Below are 20,058 nucleotides of genomic sequence, written 5' to 3'. Positions count from 1 at the left end.
AAAAACACTATGGAAATTTCATTGGAATAAAGAATTTAAGGACTTTAGAAGTAGGACATGCCCTGGTGTGTTGCTTAAAATTTTGCGTGTATGTCAGGGCTCCTGGGGGGCTCAGTCGGTTAAGCGTCGGACTCTTGGTTTCAGCTCAGGTCATGATCTCAGGGTCATGAGATCGAGCCCCTCATTGGGCTCTGTGCTGGGCACAGAGCCTGCTTAAGAGTCTCTCTCTCTCTCTCTCTCCCTCTGTCCCCCCTAAAAAAAATCTGCATGTATGTCTTTAAATACATAAATAACTCCTGTTCACATAGGGAAGTCAGAAGAAGTAAAAACAAGAAAATAAAAATGACTTATAATCCCCAGACTCAGAGACGGTCATGGTGAGTCCTCTGGTATGAGTATGACCAGATCTTTCACCTGTGTGATTACACTTGTAAACTTACGGGTGAGTTTTTACTTAGGATTATCCTGTACATAGTATTTTGTTACCTTGTTTCTGTTTACTCCTGCCACTGACAATCTGATAACTCAGGGTCAACCTCATCCCGGTCACATCAATATTTACCGGTCACATTCATGTTTACTGGCCACATGGGGTGTGGGTGTGTGTGACAAGTTTCTCAGCCTGTCCAATCACTGGACATTCACAGACAGCCTCCTATTTTTCATGATCATAAATGAAGCTTCAACAAAGAACCTCATAGCTACATACTTATGCATATCCTTATTCTTTTTCCTTAGGATACATTTCGGCACTTTTTTTTTAAAGACTGATCCATTTATTTGAGAGAGAGGAGCATGTGTGTGAGAGAGAGTAGGGAAGGGGTTAGAGGGAGAGAATTTCAAGCAGACGCCTTGCTGAGCACGGAGCCCGACACGGGGCTCGATCTCAAGATCCATGAGATCATGACCTGAGCTGAAACCAAGAGTCGGATGCTTAACCGACTGAGCCACCCAGGAGCCCTGACATACACGCAAAATTTTAAGCAACACACCAGGGCATGTCCTAGTGCTATCTTTTGCACACTCAGCTAAATATATGTGCAATTCTTGATTGTAAGTATTCAGTCTGGTTTCCAGCTCTGGAATTAATATTCCTTATCAGTCTGTGTCTCGGGCGCAGCCGTGCGCAGGGTGTCACAGTGATCATTTCACCACTGAAGTGCACCTGTCAGACTCTCCCGGGACACGTGGCTCTCCTGCTTTCCATTCATAACCATTTCTTGTTCCCTATTTTTTTAAAGAAATCAGAGCTGCGTTTAAATCTGTGGTTGAACAAAAAACCCTTAAATTGCTTGTAATCTTAAATATTCAGCGGCAGTATGAAAACTGTATAGGGCTCATTAATGAGCAAGATAGCTATGCTTCATTGCTGTAAGATTTAGTTTCTGTTGCTCTGTATGTAATTTTGCTGAATAACAAACAATTGAATCTCACTAATGGAATCCTTTCTCCTTTTTGCAATAAGGAAAATTTTTTGAATTGTAATTTATTAATTATAATTAAGTATTGGACTAATTTCCTTCTCAAGGGGGGGATGCTGGGATATACAATTTCTGTGTATTTAAGAGTTGAGAAAAGAGATGAGCCTCCTCCTTCCCCTCACTCAGGGTCACACCCAATGAGGACAGAGCCACTAGGTGTTTGGGTGACCTGTGACGTTACCACAAATGACCCCTACCTCTAAGGGAGACTGGACTGCCTTCAGAGCAACCTGTACTATGCCTGGGGTTGGTGTCCGCTTACCTTCCAGGCCTACTCAGCTGAAAACAATAAAGCCTTTTGCAACCAAACATAGATGACTAAGCTCCCTGCAAGGTCTTACTGCTGGCAAGAACAGAGTGGGATGGAAAACTTTGTCTGATTTCCTGAGTTGGCCAGGTCTACTCGGGATCTCCGGTTTTTCTCCTGATCTGTTCATGATTCAATAGAGAATGTGTGCTAGGGCTGCTGCAGGGGCTGTGTATTTGCACGCCAACTGCAGGCACGTGGCGAGAATTGCAAAGGTCCTGAGCCCTGCCACATGTATTTTGAAGCTCTGTTATTAGGTGCATACACATTTATGATTGTTAGGCCTTGGTGATACATGGACCCTTCTATTATCATGAAATGTTCTCCTATCTCTGGTGATCCTCTGCTCCCTCCACGTCTACTGTCAGTACAGCGACTGTGGCCTCACCCCACCCGTTGTGGCTGGGCCTTCTCCACCTTTTTGTTTTCAGCCTGTGTGTTTGCATTTAAAGCGTATCTTTCGTACACAGCCTATGGTTGGGTCTCCCTTTTTAAAATCCACTTTATGTGTCTCTGCCTTTTCTTTGGCGAATTTAATCCTCTATATTTATTGTAATTTATTGTAATTATCGATATGACTTGAAGTCTGTCATTTTGCTGTTTATCTACTGTTTGTTTTTCTTCTTTTCTCCTTCCTCTTCCTCTTCCCCTTCTCTTCCTCCTCCTCCTCCTCCTTTTTGGCGGTACTGTTCCTGTCTTCTTCCTTCCTTTTCTTCAGACTTGCTTGATTTTTGGAATTCCATGTTAGTGTATCTATTATCTCTTGAAGGTATATCTTTCTTTCTTTTTTTTTTTTTTTTTTTTGCATTTTTTTGGTGGTTGCTATAGGGATTGCAACATACATCCTTCACGGTCTCTTTAAACTTATACATATCATTTCACAACCCTATTTATGCCACACTGTCGTCCATCGATATGAACCCTATAATGTTACAGTTTTTAAATGTAAGCAGCTGTCATGTTATAGAGAAAAGCAGGCACAGCAACCCATGAGCTGCACAGAGGTTTTTCCCAGGCTGCCTCGCCCTGTGGCCTCTCAGCCCCTGTCAGCTGGTCACCTGGAGTCGGCTACAGTGCTTTCTCACTGGTGCCCTGAAGGCTGTCATCACGGCTGGTGGGTCCGATCCCTGACGGTGACCGTGATGGCCGCAAAGTCAGGGCGTGGTCAGCAGCGCCTGCAAACAGGGGCTCTGCTTCCCCATCACACAGCGTCTGGGAAGCTTGTGTCCGAGAGAGATGTGCTCGACCCAAGCTCGTTCTGAAATATACGTGCTGCAGGAAGAGCATTGAAACAGGACGTTTTACTTGTAAAGATGGAGAATGATTTTATATTCTTGTAGTCAGTAGATCTTATTCTTTTATTTTAATTCCAGTTAGTTAATGTACAGTGTGCAATAGCGTGATTCAACATTTCTGTACATCACCTCATCCTTCATCCCCATCACCTGTTCCCCTCCTCCCCCCGCTCTGGTGACCATCAGTGTGTTCTCTGTAGTTCAGACTCTGGTTTTTTGTCTGTCTCTTTTTCCCTTTGCTCATTTGTTGTGTTTCTTAAATTCCACATATGAGTGAAATCATATGGTGTTTGTCTTTCTCTGACTGACTTATGTCACTTGGCATGATACATTTGAGCTCCATCCACATCATTGCAAATGGAAAGATTTCATTCTTTTTCATGGCTGAGTAGTATTTCATTATGTATATAACCTCCCTCCCACATCTTCTTCATCCACTGACCAGCAGATGGACATTTGGGTGTTTCCGTCACTTGGCTTTTGCAGCTAACACTGCAGTGAACATCGGGGTGCGTGTATCCCTTCGAATTCGTGCTTTTGTATCCTTTGGGCAACAATTCATACTCCCCAATGGTGGGTTTGTTACTACTAACAAAGAAACCAGGGAAATATATTAATTTTGATATTATAATAATGAAAAGAGGTTTTTAAAATAACAGCAAAGAGGTTTTTACTGTTTTTTTTTTAAACAAACACTCAAGTGTGTGAGACGGTTGATGCTTTGCTGCTGAAGGTATTTGGACAAACGAAACTCGAGGGCAGTGATTGCACTTTTGAGAATCGGTTTTGACCTTGATAATTTCTGTTTCCAACTGTGGAAATACAAGTTTGTAAATAAATATAGGTGATAAATTTTATTCTTAAACCAGGGGTACGCACGTCTCTGATCCACCAGCGGGGTGCTAAGGATACGGCTCATGCTGTAGGACTTACGCCAAAAACGAAAACCAGCAGCTACAAGCCAATGAAAAGATGAAAGTATTAGAGGCGTCGGAATAACAGGCCAACCCCTAGGAAAGCGATTAATAATGCAGCAGACGGTGAAGATGGCATCATGGATGTGCTTCTTCTGGGTAGGTACGACCCCTCCCAGCCGAGAACGCAGGGCCGCGCAGCACAACTGGGTTGAACATGGATTTGCATCTTCGGGAAGCACAGCCACATCAAGGGTTTTCTCCCGACTCCTGCTTCCGGGGGCAGCTCAGCCCCCAGGGCCAGCCGGCCCTCCACCCCGCCTCACCGCCCCCCCCCCCAACTCCCAGCGTCTGCTGAATTAACCACAGTGGTTGGCTTCCCAGTCCCAAGCAGGCAAGGGTTCTGCTGTCCCCTGGCTGTCATCGGCCACACAATACCATCTCCATTTTCCTACTTCCCCACTCAGCCTTTCTTCACACTCGAGAGTCTGGGAGTCGGTGTCGGGGGAGCGGCTGTGGTGACCGTCCCACCTCTCCTGAGATGCTCTGTTTCTCCAAGACCCCCTTTCCTCGTACCTTCAAAATCTTCCCTTCTGCTGGTTCCTAAATTTCAAATTCCCTTCAATATAAAGAAATTTGGTGAAGGCTTCTTCAAGAAACTTCAACATTTCTTTCCCATGTGAACAAGGGCCCTCATTGTTACTTAATTTAAATGTCTACTTACAAAGGATAAAACGAGGTCCTCTTAAAAAAAAAAAGCCTGCTTCAAGGCCGTACTTACAGAAGGCGTTTAATAATTGCTTAATAGTGCTCTTGTGGATAATAGACCTCTTTGGCCAGCAGTTGGTTTTTTGTTGTGTGAAAAGGGGAAAAGAGTAGGAAGGAGAGCATTTTCACCAAATATTTATCAAATCCCATCCAATGCATTATTCTCAAACTTTAACGTGAATCCAGAGTCCCACGGGATCCTGATCAAGTGCCGATCCTGATGCCTGGGTCTGGGGCGGGGCCCAGGACTCTGCATTCCTTGCATGCTCCCGGGGGATGTTGACCACAGCCCCGGGCCTACCTTGCATGACCTGGGAGCCGGTGTCCAGTTACTGGCACATCCAACGAACCCCCTCCCCCCATGCAGAACACTGAGAATCTTCCAAGTGCTTTTTATTATTCGAGCCTTAATTTTCAACTCTTTGTATGGAGTGAAGCACATGTTGTCATTGTATTTGTCATACGCTTACTTGGTTTTACAATACATAGCACCGATGATAATAATCATGTTCAAAGAACACTATTTTAGCTTGACTTTGTCGCTAACGGTTCTGTCACCGATCCACACAAAGACCCTAACAGAGGAGCCGTGGTTTTAATGGGGGTGAACACGGTTGATCATAAAAGCCAGTGAAATGCAGGGCATAAGCCACGGGCGCATGAAAAGAGGTTTGACAGGAGCAATGTTTATCCTAGACCTGACACGGACGGAAAGCCAGAAACCTCATTTCTAGTGGGCGGGTCTGTGCTGCAGCCCCCTGGAGAGAAGGGGGGCAATGCAGGCTCTGCCTCGCCCCCCGCACCCAGCCTGTCCAGCCGGGGTTTGTGCTGGGACCCTGGATCTGCACTCCGGAAAAGTCCCCGAAGACGCTGCCAGGCCTGCTCGGGACCACACCCGGAGAGCCCCTGTCTTAGACCATTCCTCAGGGTTGTTACGGGGCCGCCTGGAACTCTCCTGTAACCCCCTGCTCATACGCTCTGGGCGCTGTTTTGGAGAGTGAAAAGTGTACGACAGCTTACACAGCTTGCTACTTTATTTAAAATACTCCTATTTCCATGGCATTGCTCTAAGTATTTTTATTAGTGGGTTTCAGATGTGAGGTTCTTGCAGAGGAAATGGGATAATGTGTTTGACTCAAAACACTCCTCACTTTGCCCTTTTAACGGAGCAAGACACCCAAGAGCAAGACTGATCTACTCAGCTGCTCCCTTGAATATGTCCAAGAGTCATCTCTACCGTGTTACTCTTCTTACTAGAACATTCTATGCAAGCACAGCTAAGGAGCTGCGTGCGTGTGTGTGCACACGGTAAAATGTGAAGGCAGTGCGGTGTCGGGATGGGTCAGCCTCCGAGTCAGAGCTTCTGAGACCCGGTTCTGACTCAGCCACTCATGTGAGCGGGAGTAAGTCATCAACTGCTTCTTTGTACTTGAGTTTCCTCAAACAGCAGGAGGTGATCAAGTCATCCTCGGGTGCAGTTGAAGACCACTCCCAGCTCCAGGATTCCCTTCCTCCTCCCGTTCTTGGCTCGGGCTGTTTCAAGCATTTTTGCATAAACCCCTGGAAAAAAGAAGGTAGAGACATGTAATGAAAAAAGATATGTATGACGCTCTATAAAACCAAAATATTGAGAAATTGTAAAGAAGGTGAGAAATATTTGTTGAGCTTCTGCTGGAGCAAGAACCGCACTGTAAGTCCGCACGTCCTGAGGCTGATGTCCGTGGCAGGGGTTCGCGGGCTGACTTCCCCTCTGCCCTCTCTTGGCGGGACTGTTTGGGGCAGACGGGGCCCCTGCTCCCACCGCTGTGCACCTTTGGGCGGGCGAGCCCGTCTGGCAGGCTTCCGAGCCCTCGTGAGAACCCGTCTCTGCCTCAGGGAGGGGGGTGCAGAATGTGCGGACAGCGCGGGGAGCCCAGGTGCAAGCTCACTGCTCCCCAAACCCCAAGTGCCTCCCTGCCTGCCCCTGCAGCCCCCCCCACCATGCTGCCCTCTCTCTGAAGAGCTGTTTGCTGCGCAAACCGTGGCTCTGCGAGCACCATGAAGCTGCTTTACTCCGGGGTGACTGCTCCGTAGGCTCTCCGTGGTTCAGCTCGCGGCTGGAGGCCGGGTGTGTGTGTGTGTCCCACAGGTGTCACCTTTCCTGCACACCCTGGTCATGACCTGCGGCTGCTGCGTCAGCCCGTGTGTTTGGCTCGGTGTTATTGATTGATCCCGGGGGCCTTGTCCAACCTGGGAGACCTTTGACACATCAAGGTAAAGAGAGGACAGCTTCCAGGAACCTGGGCCCAGAGCCCTCTTATCGGTGACTCCAGGGCACTGCTGAGAGGGCTCTGCACCATCGCACTTTGGGGGGGGGGGTGGCACTACATGCGGGGGAGGTGCTCACCCCTCTTTTCCTAAAGATAAGGTGGCTGGTCTGTAAGTTGAAGTCCTTTAATGTGGGGCTGTTCAAACCTCAGCGTCCCTTCTGGCCCCCCGGGGATCTCGTCCACCTGCAGACGCCCAACCCGCAGGCCTGGGAGGCCCAGAGTCGGCCCTGCAGCCCATTCCCAGGCAGAGCTGGTGCTGCGGGTCTGGGGGCACATGCAGAGTAGTAGGCCTTTAGGAAGAACTCCCCATCCTTTGCCTTTTCAGTTGTCTTGGGCCATGTGAACTTGAGCGCTGTTTTGGGAAGCATAGACCCTTGGGTGAAAATGTTCGTTGGCGCGCCTGGGGGCTCAGTCACTTGGGCATCTGACTCCTGGTTTCCACTCAGGTCATGATCTCAGGGCGGGCAGGTCGAGCCCCGCCTCTGGATCCACGCTGAGTGGGGGGTCTGCTTGACATTCTGTCTCTGCTCCCCACCATGTGCTTGCACTCTCTCTCTCAAACAAATAAATCTTTAAAGAAAATATAAATGTTCATCCAAAAATACATATTTTGCTGCCTGCTCCCAGCCTTCCCTTTTCCTGGATCTCAGGAGCGCCCATGCCTATGTAATGGAGGTCGTCCAATATTTGGGGCGCCCCCTTCAGGCTAGACTGTGTTAGGTGTTTAGGGGTGCAGAAACATCTCAGGTCCCACTCCTAATGAGCCCTTCATGGAATCGTGTGAAGAATCAAAAAATCATCATGAGGTATTAAGTATGGCCAGGTTACCAAGTGCTGTCAGCAAACATTTCAGATTTAGTTTGTGTGGATGCGAGGTATGTTTCTAGAATCGAGGCGAGAGCCCAGGCTCAGCTCTGCGGTCCTCCTGCGATGCTCGGAAGGAGATGGCCTGGTCCTCTCCTGATGTCCCGCCGCACATCCTCATTCTCGTGCGCTCATTAATGGGCACCACAAACTGGAAACCCTTTGAAAGCGGAGTGTGTGTCGTAACCATCGCTGGCTTCCCCACAGTGCTTGGCACAAGCAGGTGCTCAATGCGTCCGGCTGCACACGGCCACTAGGCCCTGGAGCCTGGAGGTGTGTCGCCCCCAACGCGTCAGGTGGGACCGGCTCGACCACAAACGGGGAGAGAGTTTCCCTCCTCCTGTTTCCCCATGGTCTGCAGCCCAGGGCTCAAGCCCAGGGATGTATTAGCGAGTAGACGTCTTTACCTTCAATGCCGCCTGGCTGGAGGGGCGCAGACTTGGGCCGATGGGTGGGGACCACTGGGGTGTCGCCAGAGGCCAGGGACTGAGTTGCAACACCCATGTTTTAAAGAGGCACACTCTCTTCCTAACTGAGGAAAACAAAATACTGATTGATTCCCGAAAGCTCTGCTTGGGGACCTGTGTCTTGGCACCGGACCGACGGTGGCGTCCCCGCCCTCACTGACGTTCACAGATTTAAAGTCCGGTCTCGCTTTGAGGAGAGGAGGGGAAACCGGTGGAAAACACCTTTGAACTTGAAGCGGTCTGTTTGGGAGGGAAAGACAACAATATCCCTCAGACTTCCTCGTGCTCCTTCATAGGTTCCGATCCATTATTTACCCTTAAGAAATACCTTAGCCGAGGAGTTACGCTTTTTAAAGTAAATGTAGGCAGCCTTTCTTCAGTGAAATACCACACCCAAGCCTGTTACCTGAGTCACCAAATATCCAGCGTCTCCCAGCTGGTACCACTGTGTTCAGCTGTCAGATGACCTATGCCAGATGTCTCCAGAAGGCAGCAGGTGCAGCCTTTCCTCGGGCCCCACCGCCGAGAGGACACACCTGCGCTGGGACCCCTGCCGGCGGGATGTGTCCTCGAGAGAGGCTCTGGTGCTAGCCACACCCTCTGCTGCTGTGACACCCACCCTCCCCGGTGCCCCCCAACACCAGCGACCAAGGACATTTGTACTGGCAGTTCACGGGAATCCCGCCTGCCCACCGCTTCTCCCTGCAGGTGCTCAGGTGTGCCTACCCGGGTCTTCCTGCGCCCCCTCCGGCCTGCCCAGAACACCCCTCGCGGAACCCGCCCCTGAGCTGGCGTCTCTTTACGGCATTTCTGTCCTCAGCTCCCTCGTTGACTCTCTAGTAGCGCATTTCTTGTCAATATCTCCACGCCCCGATAGGCTGTCCCTTTGAGGACGCGAATTCCATTTTATTAATGTGTGGGTGGGGGTGGCTCCGAGGGGACTGAGTTCAGTGAGAGGTGCGAGCAAACCACACTCCAGAGGTGGAATCCGTGCAGCAAATTTACTGATCACCGGACAGGAGGTCCACACGGAGGTGGTCCGGGGTCGGTCCAGACACTCCGCACCCCACCGGGGCTGCAGCTTTTTCTTCCCAAGCTGCTCTCGGACCCAGGAGGGGAAGGGTGGCTCCCTGGAGTGGGTGGTGGAGGAGAGTTGAATGAAGGGAAACCATCCCGAGGGGAGGAACCTCTTGGAGCTGTCCCACCCCGGCCTGGGGGGCGAGGTGGAGGCAGTTAGCAGAATTGGAAGAGGGCTGTAGCAGCAGCTGTTGGGGGGGGGGCACTGGAAAGGGGCTGCGGCTTTCAGAAGAGGAAGCACGGGAGACTGACCTCATTTCCCTCCCTCCCTCCACTCTCCCGCTGGGGCCTCCCACTTTCCTCTTTTGGGGGGCCTAACTGGAAGCCAGAGGGTAAGGAAGCCCCCGACTCAGTCTGTAAGGGCCAGCGTCTTGGGCGTGAGTGGAGTGCAGGTAAGTGGACGGTGGCTCTCGGGGGCAGTGGAGGGCATCCGGCCCTCTGCTGTCATTACAGCGCGCCGTCCACCGGATGCTGGTTTCGGCGGGGCTGCAGAACTCTGCGCATCACGCGTGTGTTCAGGTGATAAAGCAAGGAGACAAAGGCCGTGTGAACTGCGTTGGGCCCTTTATACCAGGAGAGCAGAAGATCTTCTGGAAACTCCCTTCCGTCTTCCAGTCACAGCTCACAGGCCAGAAATGGGTCCATAGTTTTCCTCTGAAGGCAAAAGTGTGGGAGCCCATCAACCCCCAGAGCAGCCCCCAGTGTGAGGCCGAGCATCGGGGCTCTAAGTATTGGAAAACCCATCAAGCGTGCCTGAAGGAAGTGGGTAGTTAGGGAACTATAAGTCAATGAGTAAACTCAAGAAATCGTGTTTGTGCTTACGGTTACTCTATCCGACACTGCGAAGATTTGCAAAATGGAAAACAGTTTATGATCCGAAACTGACAATCTAAACTGGATTTTACAAAGAGGAAGTTGTACTGTATCATCCTATCCTTATCCTGTATCATCTGCGGGGGACACTACTTGCATTCAGATCTATCAAAAGGACAATTTTTTAAAAAGCAACACTTGAAGTGGCACGAAACAAAGGTTTTACTCTAATACAGAAGGACTTGGAGCGAAACCTGTGTGCGACCTTTTGCTTTTCTTTGTTAATTGAGTTAGCATGGGTTTGCCCTATGCTCCTTGGGCCCCGTGCCCTGGGGGAGAGGCTCACGAGACAAGCTGTTGCCTTGGCCTGCAGGGAGCTCACAACCTGTTCACACCAACAGCTGAGCTAGCCTCCACGACCAAGTGTGAGGAGCAGCAGGAAACCAGCACGTGCTCGGCGGGGTGGAGCTGGGGTCAGGCCCCGGAAGAGGAGCTGTGCCTGCAGCCTCCTGCGGGGTCAGCGGAGAGCAAAGGGCGCAGGGCGGGCAGGTAGCCAGGACAACAGGACGGCAGCCGGGCTCAGGCTGCCTTGCGCTTGGACGAGGACTTGTGAGCGACGGGCCCGAGTGCTGGGTGAATCACGCCACCTCAGTCATTACTGACTCTCCGTTACCGATCTCGAATACCTTCTCCCGGCCGGCCACTGACTCCAGGTCAGGCAGGGGGCCCGTGACTCTCTTTCTCTGCCCCACTTGCATGCACAGTGTTACTCCCCAAACCAGCGATGTCTCCCATCTGCAGCGAGTCCTAAGACACGTGTCTGTGCACATGTGTGTATGCATGTGCGTGTGTATTGTGTGTCCGCACAGGTGCATCATTGCACATGGGAATACATGCATGTCACACATGCGCACGAGTGTGTATGCGTACACACGTGCACACGTACACACGTGTCCACACATGGAGATGCAAACGTGTGTGCACAGGTATGAATGCGTCGCACACGCGAGTGTTTGTGTGCGAGGGCACACATGGATGTGTGCGCACACACAACACGCATGTGAGTGCACACGTTCCTGGACCGAGACTCTCTGGCCTGGGCAAGAACCTCACCTGCGCGCAGAGGGACTTGAGGCGGCTGACTTCTGATGTTCCCACGACGCAGACACTAACCCGCTCCGTCCCGGGAGCTCAGCAAGCAGCACCCCCAGCGCACTGCCCGCCGCTTCCTGTCCTCCCACCCGTGCACACACCGCATTCTCACCCGACCGGCCGCTCTACCCGGCCCGGTCCTCAGGCCGCATCAGCTGCGCCGCTCACGTTGGCGTGAGGCACGGGCGATGGCTCACACCCGGCTTTACTCGAGCGCCCCCAGCAGGGTGCTCAGCCCTTTAGCCTCCTTGGCTAAACCACACACTGACCTTGGGAAACAGGCACATGGAGCTGAAGATACAGGCGGAGGGATTTGCCCAAGGCTGCGCAGCAGGACTTGAATCAAGATTTTCCCACCCTGCTTTGGGGCTCGTTCTATTACTTTGCTGGTTTTGCCGGTCACGATGCCGAGCAGGACTCCAGGAGACTTTGCTTGCCCTCCACGATGTCCATTCCAGAAGCTGGGGAGTGACCCACAGGCACGCAGGGTGACTCGTTAGGGTCCACGGGCTGGGAGTGCGGGTGGACCTCCTGTGGTTCCCATCGTCCAGTTCTCTGTTTCCTGGAGCCCCGGGCCTGCCCTATTTACAGATTTCATCATTTTACAAGCTTTGTGTCTTTCTCAACATCATATTTTTAGAAAAAAGCACCTTCCTTCTGTTTTTAAACCACCTTTGGCATTGTTTCAAGATCTGGGAAGTTTCCACAATGCTTGTTCCATGGGCTCCTCTCGCCCCGAGAAGCTCCCTGGGGCTGCATCTAGTCTTACTTAGGGTATGTGGGCTGGTCGGCATGTGGTTGAGGACTGCGATGGAACAGCACTGAGCAGGGGGAACGCGGTGACTCTTCCAAGACCCCAGGTGCACCCCACCTGCAAACCCCTGTTCCAGGGTCCACAAGGAGCAGCTACAATGCTTACTCAGACTTTCAGCCGAGAGGACTGATTCACAGCAAACAGCTCATGGTCCAGTGGGGAGGAAGGCTACATCAGTACGTGCAAGGGGTTGTGGGAGAGCCCACCTTTGCCAGGAGAGGCCAAAGAGACTTCTGTGCGTGTGTCTGGAGCACTCCGACGCTGATACCGGCTCTGCTTCCCCGGCGGGCAAGCCAGTCCACATCGTCAGCTTTCTGGACTTGAATGGGGTCTTGGTCCCCTTGCAAGGTTCATCTTCTTCCCTCTGTCAGCTTGGCTTCAATCCCAAGAATGGGCTCGGTTGGTGATGGGGCCATCCAACCCCCTCCCCGTCTCTGTCCTGAGCTCACTTCAATGCACAAGACAAACTGGAGGACGTTGGCGGGTGACGGGTGCCTGAGCCCCGAAGAGTGTGCTCCCACACACAGGCAGGTGAGCTTGGCAAAGACGAGGCAGCCTGCAAAGGGTAGGGAGGCTGGGTGGCTGCTCGCGCCTGTGCCCACAGCCGGTGGAAGGCAGCAGAGCGCGGGGTTGGTGCCAGGACACCTTACACGGGGCACCATGGGATTTATCATTTCCTTCATCTGGAAGTCTGCAGAGAAGGGAGGCCAAGAGTAAAATATTTTAAATATAAGGACATTTGTTTAAGTTTGAGAAGTCACTTTTTTTTAAAGATTTTATTTATTTATTTGACAGAGATAGAAACAGACAGCCAGCGAGAGAGGGAACACAAGCAGGGGGAGTGGGAGAGGAAGAAACAGGCTCCCAGCGGAAGAGCCCGACATGGGGCTCGATCCCAGAACTCCGGGATCACGTCCTGAGCCAAAGGCAGACGCTTAATGACTGAGCCACCCAGGCGCCCCGAGACGTCACTGGTTTTGGAGGTGGTCTGGGCTAAGGTTAACAGGAAGGGAAAGGAGGGACACAGCCATGGACAAAATGGTGCTGGCAGGTGGCTTCGGGGGCCTCCCAGTGTCTGTCCAACGGTCACAGATGTGACGGCGACATTGGGGTATCTGAGGTTACAAGGAGACGTTTGTATCTAACACTTTCCCCTTTGGGAGAAAAGAGGATCTTGAATGAGAGCACAACGGTGACGGTGACATGCTGCCTTCATGGTAACTGATCACATGTCAGATGGTCAGCTCTGCTCTCACCCCCGAATGGGTAAGACGTAAAGTGAGCGTGTGCCCTCATTTGTGCAGGGACGGCCCCCATCCTTTAGGCTGCACAGAACAATGGTCATGTGCAAACAGCGTGTGTTGGAGCCGACGGAGGACAGATTTACCAATTACAGTTCCCCGCTGTAAGCAACAGAAAACAACTCTTGTTCATCAAAGCAGAGAAGGAACTTCTTAAAGTCCTATGTCCAGTTCACAGAACGCAGGTGGCACGGGGCTTCCTGGAGGGAATGATGCAAGGGGACAGGGCACCTTTGGATGGACCCCAGGAGGTCTCCACCACCCATGCAGCTGACCCACACCCCCTGCCTGGACCACCAACCGCAGCAGGGGCCACCAACAGCACCGCCGCCCCCTCTGCCCACAGGGAGTGGGTGTTGCTGTCCATCCCCAAGGGTCCGAGCTGTCCCCACTCTTGGCAGTCGCTGGCTTTCGAGTAGGGGGGCATGCATCTTGGCTGGCGTTGTGCGTCCTGTCAGCACGGGGGCTGGGAAGGGAGCGTGGGACACCCCCACCCCCTGTGGCTGCCTTTAGAGACGGTCTCACAAGTCCGAGGATTTCCCAGACGCTGAGGAGGGTTTCACGTGTTGGGTGGCCAAACAGAGAAGGACAAATGTGCGTGATAGCAGTGACACTCTCCCGTCGTCCGGGAGGCGCTGCGGACTCACTGGTGTGCAGGCGCTCGGTCAAGTCAGGAATGAGAGGTTTTCCCCGTGTTCCTGGAAGTGACCCTGGAGTATGCAGCCAGGGAGCGGTCTGAGCAGAGCAACGGTCCAGCGAAGCCCTTCCCACCGGCTTCCCCACGTCACCGTGCTGCTGAAGGGAGGTTCCGTGAGCTGCGAGCTGCGAGGAGCTGCACCACACACAGAGCCCCGTGGTGGGCGTCAATCTCCAGGGGCTGTGGAGACAGACAGCCACAGACCGTGCGGTTCGGGCAGGGAGAGGACACTTCACATCCGGAAACAGGCGATGAGGGCACAGGACACGCTTCCCACCACCTGCAGGCAGATGGTCCGCCCCACAGCCGCGGGCCAAGCGCTGGAGCTGGACCCTGGAGCTCAGTCCAGCTGTCAGCTGGGGACAGCGGGGGCTTTGCTCGGACAAGCACAGCTGGCGTTTTCTGGGACTGCGCCGTCCCTGGACACCCTGGCTTGTCCTTCCAGCCCCACCCGGTCCTGTGCCAGATTATTCCTCTGTGCTTAGCCTCTTGGCTGGCACTCCTGGCTGGTTTCACACCCTCAGTGCCGTTTCTCCGTCGTAGTCGGCTGAGTCTCCAGGAGACCTTTTGCACAATTGACAATATTTTTCCTCCTCTCAACTTACTCTTGTGTTGGTGCTCAAACGGGCTTAGGCCTGCTTCCTCCGCGGTGTCAGGAACAGTTTCCAGTCCTGCCAGGGAGGTAAGGGTTAGCCCGGGTGTCTTGATTTCACTCCTCTTGTTCCCGGGGGGGTGCATGTGCTCGAGCCAATAAAAACACAGACACTGGATACCAGATATTTCAGATCGTGTTCAGATTAATCCCAGGGTCCTATTTTTTTACTCAAGGATGTTTCCTGGTGCCCTTGACCCTGCCAGGCATTTCTAATTATTCTGGTTAATAATTTTCTTATATTTTTATGAATCTGGAAGCATGGGAGTCCCTTGACGTGACTTAACCTGGTCTGTAGGAGCCACTGCTGTGACGGCTGTTGATGATAATTTGAGGCAAATGTTCTCTAAATTCTCTAGATTTCCTTTTCACACTTAAAGCTGACCTTGAGGAAGTTTGGGGCTTTTCTGTCACGTAGGTCAAAACCGAGCAATTAATTTTTTGATGGTTCCAGGGCCTTGCATCTTTATTTTTTCTTTAATTATTTTATGTTTTATTAGGGGGAACACATGGCATCAGAAGATACAGGGAAGGAATTAATATGTGGCTCGGGGACAGCCTGAGACAGTGGTAGAGGTCGTCCGTTGGAGGAAGCGTCAGATCCCAGAATGACCTGTGACCACAGACTCAGTAAATCCTTCCAAGGGCAACACCACATCCAGCCTCCTAGGTTGTCGATAGTAGGGGAGAGAAGCAATGGGCTCCTTCTGCCGGGTCCCTTGATCATTCCATTTCCACTGGGTTTCCCTGGGCCCATCGCCATCTCTGTGACTCACGTAGTCCTTGGTTGACCTCTGGTCACTTTTCACCCAAATCATAGTGGGTGAAACAGTACGCAGGATGTGAAGTAGAGTTATTGTCCTGTCTTCCCCCCTAAACAGTGAGCCTCGAGCATGATAGAAGCCGGGAATGTTATTCTCTGCCCACGATGCCCCACACACATGTGGGAACTCACTCAGGAGCGCCGTGAGCCCCGATGACGAGTAGCACGCTCCCCACGGTGCTCGTTCTTGCCACTCTTGCCCCGGCCCCCCACGGAGATCTCTGTTTTGCCCATCATCTGGGGGCATTGGTCCTGCAGACCCCGTGTCCGTGTCCCAGTCAGCTCAGGCTCCCTCACAGAACAGCATCGATGGGGCTGCTTACAGGACACGTGTTTGTTCCTCCCAGTTCTGGGGACTGGAGGCCTGAGATTACGGTGCCAGCACACTGGGGTTCTGGCGAGGGCTCTCTCCTGGCCTGCAGACGGCTGCCTTCTTGCTGTGTCCTCATGTGGAAGAGAGAGGGAGGAGGGAGAGAGGGAGAGCATGGGGGCTCTCTGGTGGCTCTTGTTAAAAGGACACTGATGCCATCATGAGGCCCCACCCTCATGACCTCACCTAAACGTGGCTGCCTCCCAATGGCCCCACCTTCTAGTAGCATCACACTGGGGTTAGGGCTTCAACATATGAATTTGGTGCTGGGGGGACACACACATTCAGTCCATAACAAGTCGAATGGACTAGAGCTGTGTGTCTAATATGGTAGCCAGGAGCCACACATGGCTTTTGGGCACTTGAAATGTGGCCAGCCCAAACCAGTGTGCACACTGAATCTCAAAAACTTAGCATGAAAAAAAATAATGTAAAATACCCTGTAAGTAATCCAAATATATGATTTCTTATTATATGTTGAGAGGATACTATTTTGGAAAATACTGGGTTAAATAACACATAAAATTGATTTCACTTATTTTTTTAAAAAACTTCGTGAAACATGTCTATGAGCAAATATAAGCTCATATATGTGGCTGGTGATGTGTTTCTATAGGATGGTGTTGGGAAAAGGGAGAGGCGGGGGAGCGGGAGATGGGGCTGGGGCGAGGCTGTGGGCGTCCCCATGGCCAGCACACCAAGCCCATGGCTGAATCGTGAAGGCAAAGAAAAGCTGCCGTCGATGAGAAAGAAACCCAGCCTGTGAGAGGTATAAGGAAAATAGGAGAATTTCATCTCATTATGTTTTGTTTCTGGACTTCATGTCTCCCGATGTAGGCAGAGAACGAGCAACCCGGACCCGCCTCTCCCCGGTTTCTGCAGGACGCGTGTGAAGGTCTTCAGTCAGCATCGTGTGCCCCAGATCCCAGGTGCGGGGCGCGCGGGGCTGCGCGAGACAGCAGCAGACACCGTTGAAGTGAGACGCGCGGTGATGGTAGATTCAGTCCCTCTAGGAGCGGACTTCTCTCCCTGAGTCAGTGGAAGCCACCTGCAGATCAGCTCACAGAAACGAAGCAAGAGAACTCAAAGAGGGACGGGACCCCTGTGGGGTGCAGTGCTGATGCTACGGACAGCCAGTGTCTGAGCTGTGACCGTGGCCGGCTCGCTCCGACAGGTGGCAGATACTACACCCCTGTTTTGAGCCTGGGGCTGGGGAAGGGATCGGGGACCACACTTGTCCCATCACTGTCCTGTGGGTTTGAGCACATGTGAACGATTCCAGCACGTCTCACTCCACCGTGCGTCTTCTCTTCCTCCTCCTCCTTGTCCTCTTTCTTTGAGGAGGAAGCTGACAAGAGCAAAGGAAGTTGGTTAGGCAGAGGCCATTCCACACAGAGCTCGTTCCCGTTCCCGTTCACTAAATACGGCTGAGATAAAAACCGTGTGTGGTATTATTTCTTGTGGGTCCCTGCCCCCATAATCAGCAATAGTTTTTCATCCTCTGCTGTGAGCCGGCAGAGAGCAGAGGAGCGGGACCATCCTTTGGGGGTGAGGCGGAGGCCCCCCGGGCTGAGGATCTGCGGAGCACTGGCCCGCGCAAGGAGCTCCGGCCCCGCTTGCAGGAGGCCCCCGTCAAACCCAAGTGGAAGGCATGGCTACCCTCACGTCCCGATGAGGAGCCCAGAGCCGAAGAGGTCTGGTAGCTTCCTGAGGCCCCACGTCTGCTCGGAGGGGAGGACAGGTCCCCCGAGCCATGTCTCCCGTTGCTGCCTGTGGTCGCCCCCGCACCGGAGCCCGGCCACGCCATCTCACCGCTGCCATGATGTGGCAACAGGACGGCATATAAATAGTAACGAGGGACAACTAAGCCAGGGTTACAGGCCACTGCCAGGGGCTGAGCCAGGCTCGCTCTGGGTTAGAGGAGGCCACGGCTGCAACTCCAGGTGGGTCTCCCAGCAGGACGGGGGCGGGGGGGGTGACGAGGGGCAACGGGGATGTGGTGTGAGAGGAGGCACCAGTGTGGCCAGCATCTCGTGGTGGATGCAGGGGACGCAGGGGAAAAGGGGGCAGGTTGTGAAGACCCAAGTCCCATGGGGGGCGGTTTCTGGTGAGTAGTGGAGGCCCCTCGAAGGTTTTGAGTGATGCCAGAATACGAACAGATCAGTTCGTTCAGCCGTTGAAGTGAGGGTGCAGAACGTGGATGCCGGGGATCAGCTAAGCCCCTCCCCTCGTGCCACAGACAAAGGACAGAGCTGAACTGCGCTGTCAAGGTCGCGGCCGGGAAAGGGCTGTGGGACCCTGGCTGCCTTCATTCCTGGCTCAGGAGTGCCCGTCCAGACCCTGTTGGGAATGGGGGCAACTGGCTGCACGTGACTTTGGATTTACGTTCATTGAAATGGAGTGAAATGGACAGTGCAGCCCCCATGGACCCTGAATCGCCCTAGCCACTGCTCGGGTGCTCAGTCCGTGTGGGGTGGTCAGTGGCTGGACACTGCGGATCTAGAACATTCCCATCGTTGCAGAAAGTTCTGTTGCACAGGCTCCTCCCCACTGCGGCTGCTCTGCCCTCCAGGATTTCAGCGCATCGTCTGCACCCACGTCTGACTTTCTCCCGAGCTCCCTGCAGTGCGTCCGGCACTGGGACAGTGTCTACAGAGGGTCTGGCTAACCCATCTGAGGCCCTTTTAGGGTCATTTCGGTTTCTCTTTCCCTTCTGCTCCCTGCAGCCACTCCAGCCCTTGGCAACAGCCCTGCTCCCCAGTTCCGGCCAAAAATTGCTGAGGCTTGCAGCTGGAGGAAGACGTGGATCTGGGCTGATGGTGGCACCACTTTGGCCTGGAATGTTCTGCCCCATGGCCTGAGCCTGGCACAGGAAGCAGGGCAAGGTGAGGCAGGAGCCCAGTGAGCTGGCAGGGATCAGCCTTGTCCTGTGGCAACCTGCCAGAGTCAAGAATACCCTGGAGCTCATCCTTCCACGGAAGCATCTGGAATGATTGTCTCTGTGTTCCTCAACCAGTTCTCCCATAATGGTGACATTTCAAGCATTTCGAACATTGTTTGGGGGGAACGACAGTCTCCTGCTCATCTAGCTGTGTCAACTCATTTATTTGTCTTTTTCTTTTTGCTCAGAAGGTGGCATTTGTGTTCAGTGACTTTATTCGTAGCTGCCTGTGTTTATCGACCATGACATATTAATCATGCAAATTAGGATATTATTAATAAAGGAAAAATTAATTCTGCTACTGCTTCTGGGTTTGCTGTGACAGCTTTGTTAATGCCCATTCCTTGCTAATAGCGCCAGTGACTCCTCGCGGCTGCTGCAAATTGACACATTACATGCGGGGTAAAGGTTGGGGACCGAAGCACGGAGGCAGCTTTCCTCCTCAGGGTTGGTGTTGAAAGCACGTTATTTATTTGAGAGCCCACCCTTTTTGGACCATATTGCAAAATTCCCCTTTCTTCCCACTGTGGCAGTTTCTCCGTCTCCCAGTGTCTCCTCGCGAAGCCCACAAACGCCAGCCCAGCGCACCGGTGTGCTGGCCCTCTGCGATTCCTGAGTCCCAGGCTTCTTGTTTTCTGAGTGCTATTTGCAGAGCTAACAGTGAATCATTCTTCCTCAGCAAGTGCCCCTTCTCGTGACTGCTTGCGAAGCACGGGGTGGGTGCCGCAAGACTTGCAGGCTGTGGGCGTCTGTCTTCATGACGCTGGACACGTACAGATAATTTAAAAGCGTGCCCTGGGCGCCTGGGTGGCTCAGTCGTTAAGCATCTGCCTTCGGCTCAGGGCGTGATGCCAGAGTCCTGGGATCGAGCCCCACATTGGGCTCCCTGCTCTGCTGGGAGCCTGCTTCTTCCTGTCCCACTCCCCCTGCTTGTGTTCCCTCTCCTGCTGGCTGTCTCTCTGTCTGTCAAATAAATAAAATCTTAAAAAAAAAAATGCGTGTCCCGTGCCCAC

The 20,058-nt window shown here is 52.7% G+C and overlaps 1 long non-coding RNA gene across 1 annotated transcript; it reads left to right on the top strand.

The window, feature by feature from the left end:
- Positions 1-13,937: 13,937 nt before the first annotated feature.
- On the top strand, positions 13,938-20,040 carry LOC130542096 (uncharacterized). Its single transcript, XR_008956404.1, has 2 exons — positions 13,938-14,941; positions 16,942-20,040. It is a non-coding gene; the product is annotated as an uncharacterized LOC130542096 (long non-coding RNA).
- The last annotated feature ends 18 nt before the right edge of the window (positions 20,041-20,058 follow it).

Source organism: Ursus arctos, unplaced genomic scaffold (assembly GCF_023065955.2).
Source record: "Ursus arctos isolate Adak ecotype North America unplaced genomic scaffold, UrsArc2.0 scaffold_3, whole genome shotgun sequence".
NCBI classification, from domain to species: domain Eukaryota; kingdom Metazoa; phylum Chordata; class Mammalia; order Carnivora; family Ursidae; genus Ursus; species Ursus arctos.
This window is presented reverse-complemented; position numbering and strand designations above follow the sequence as displayed.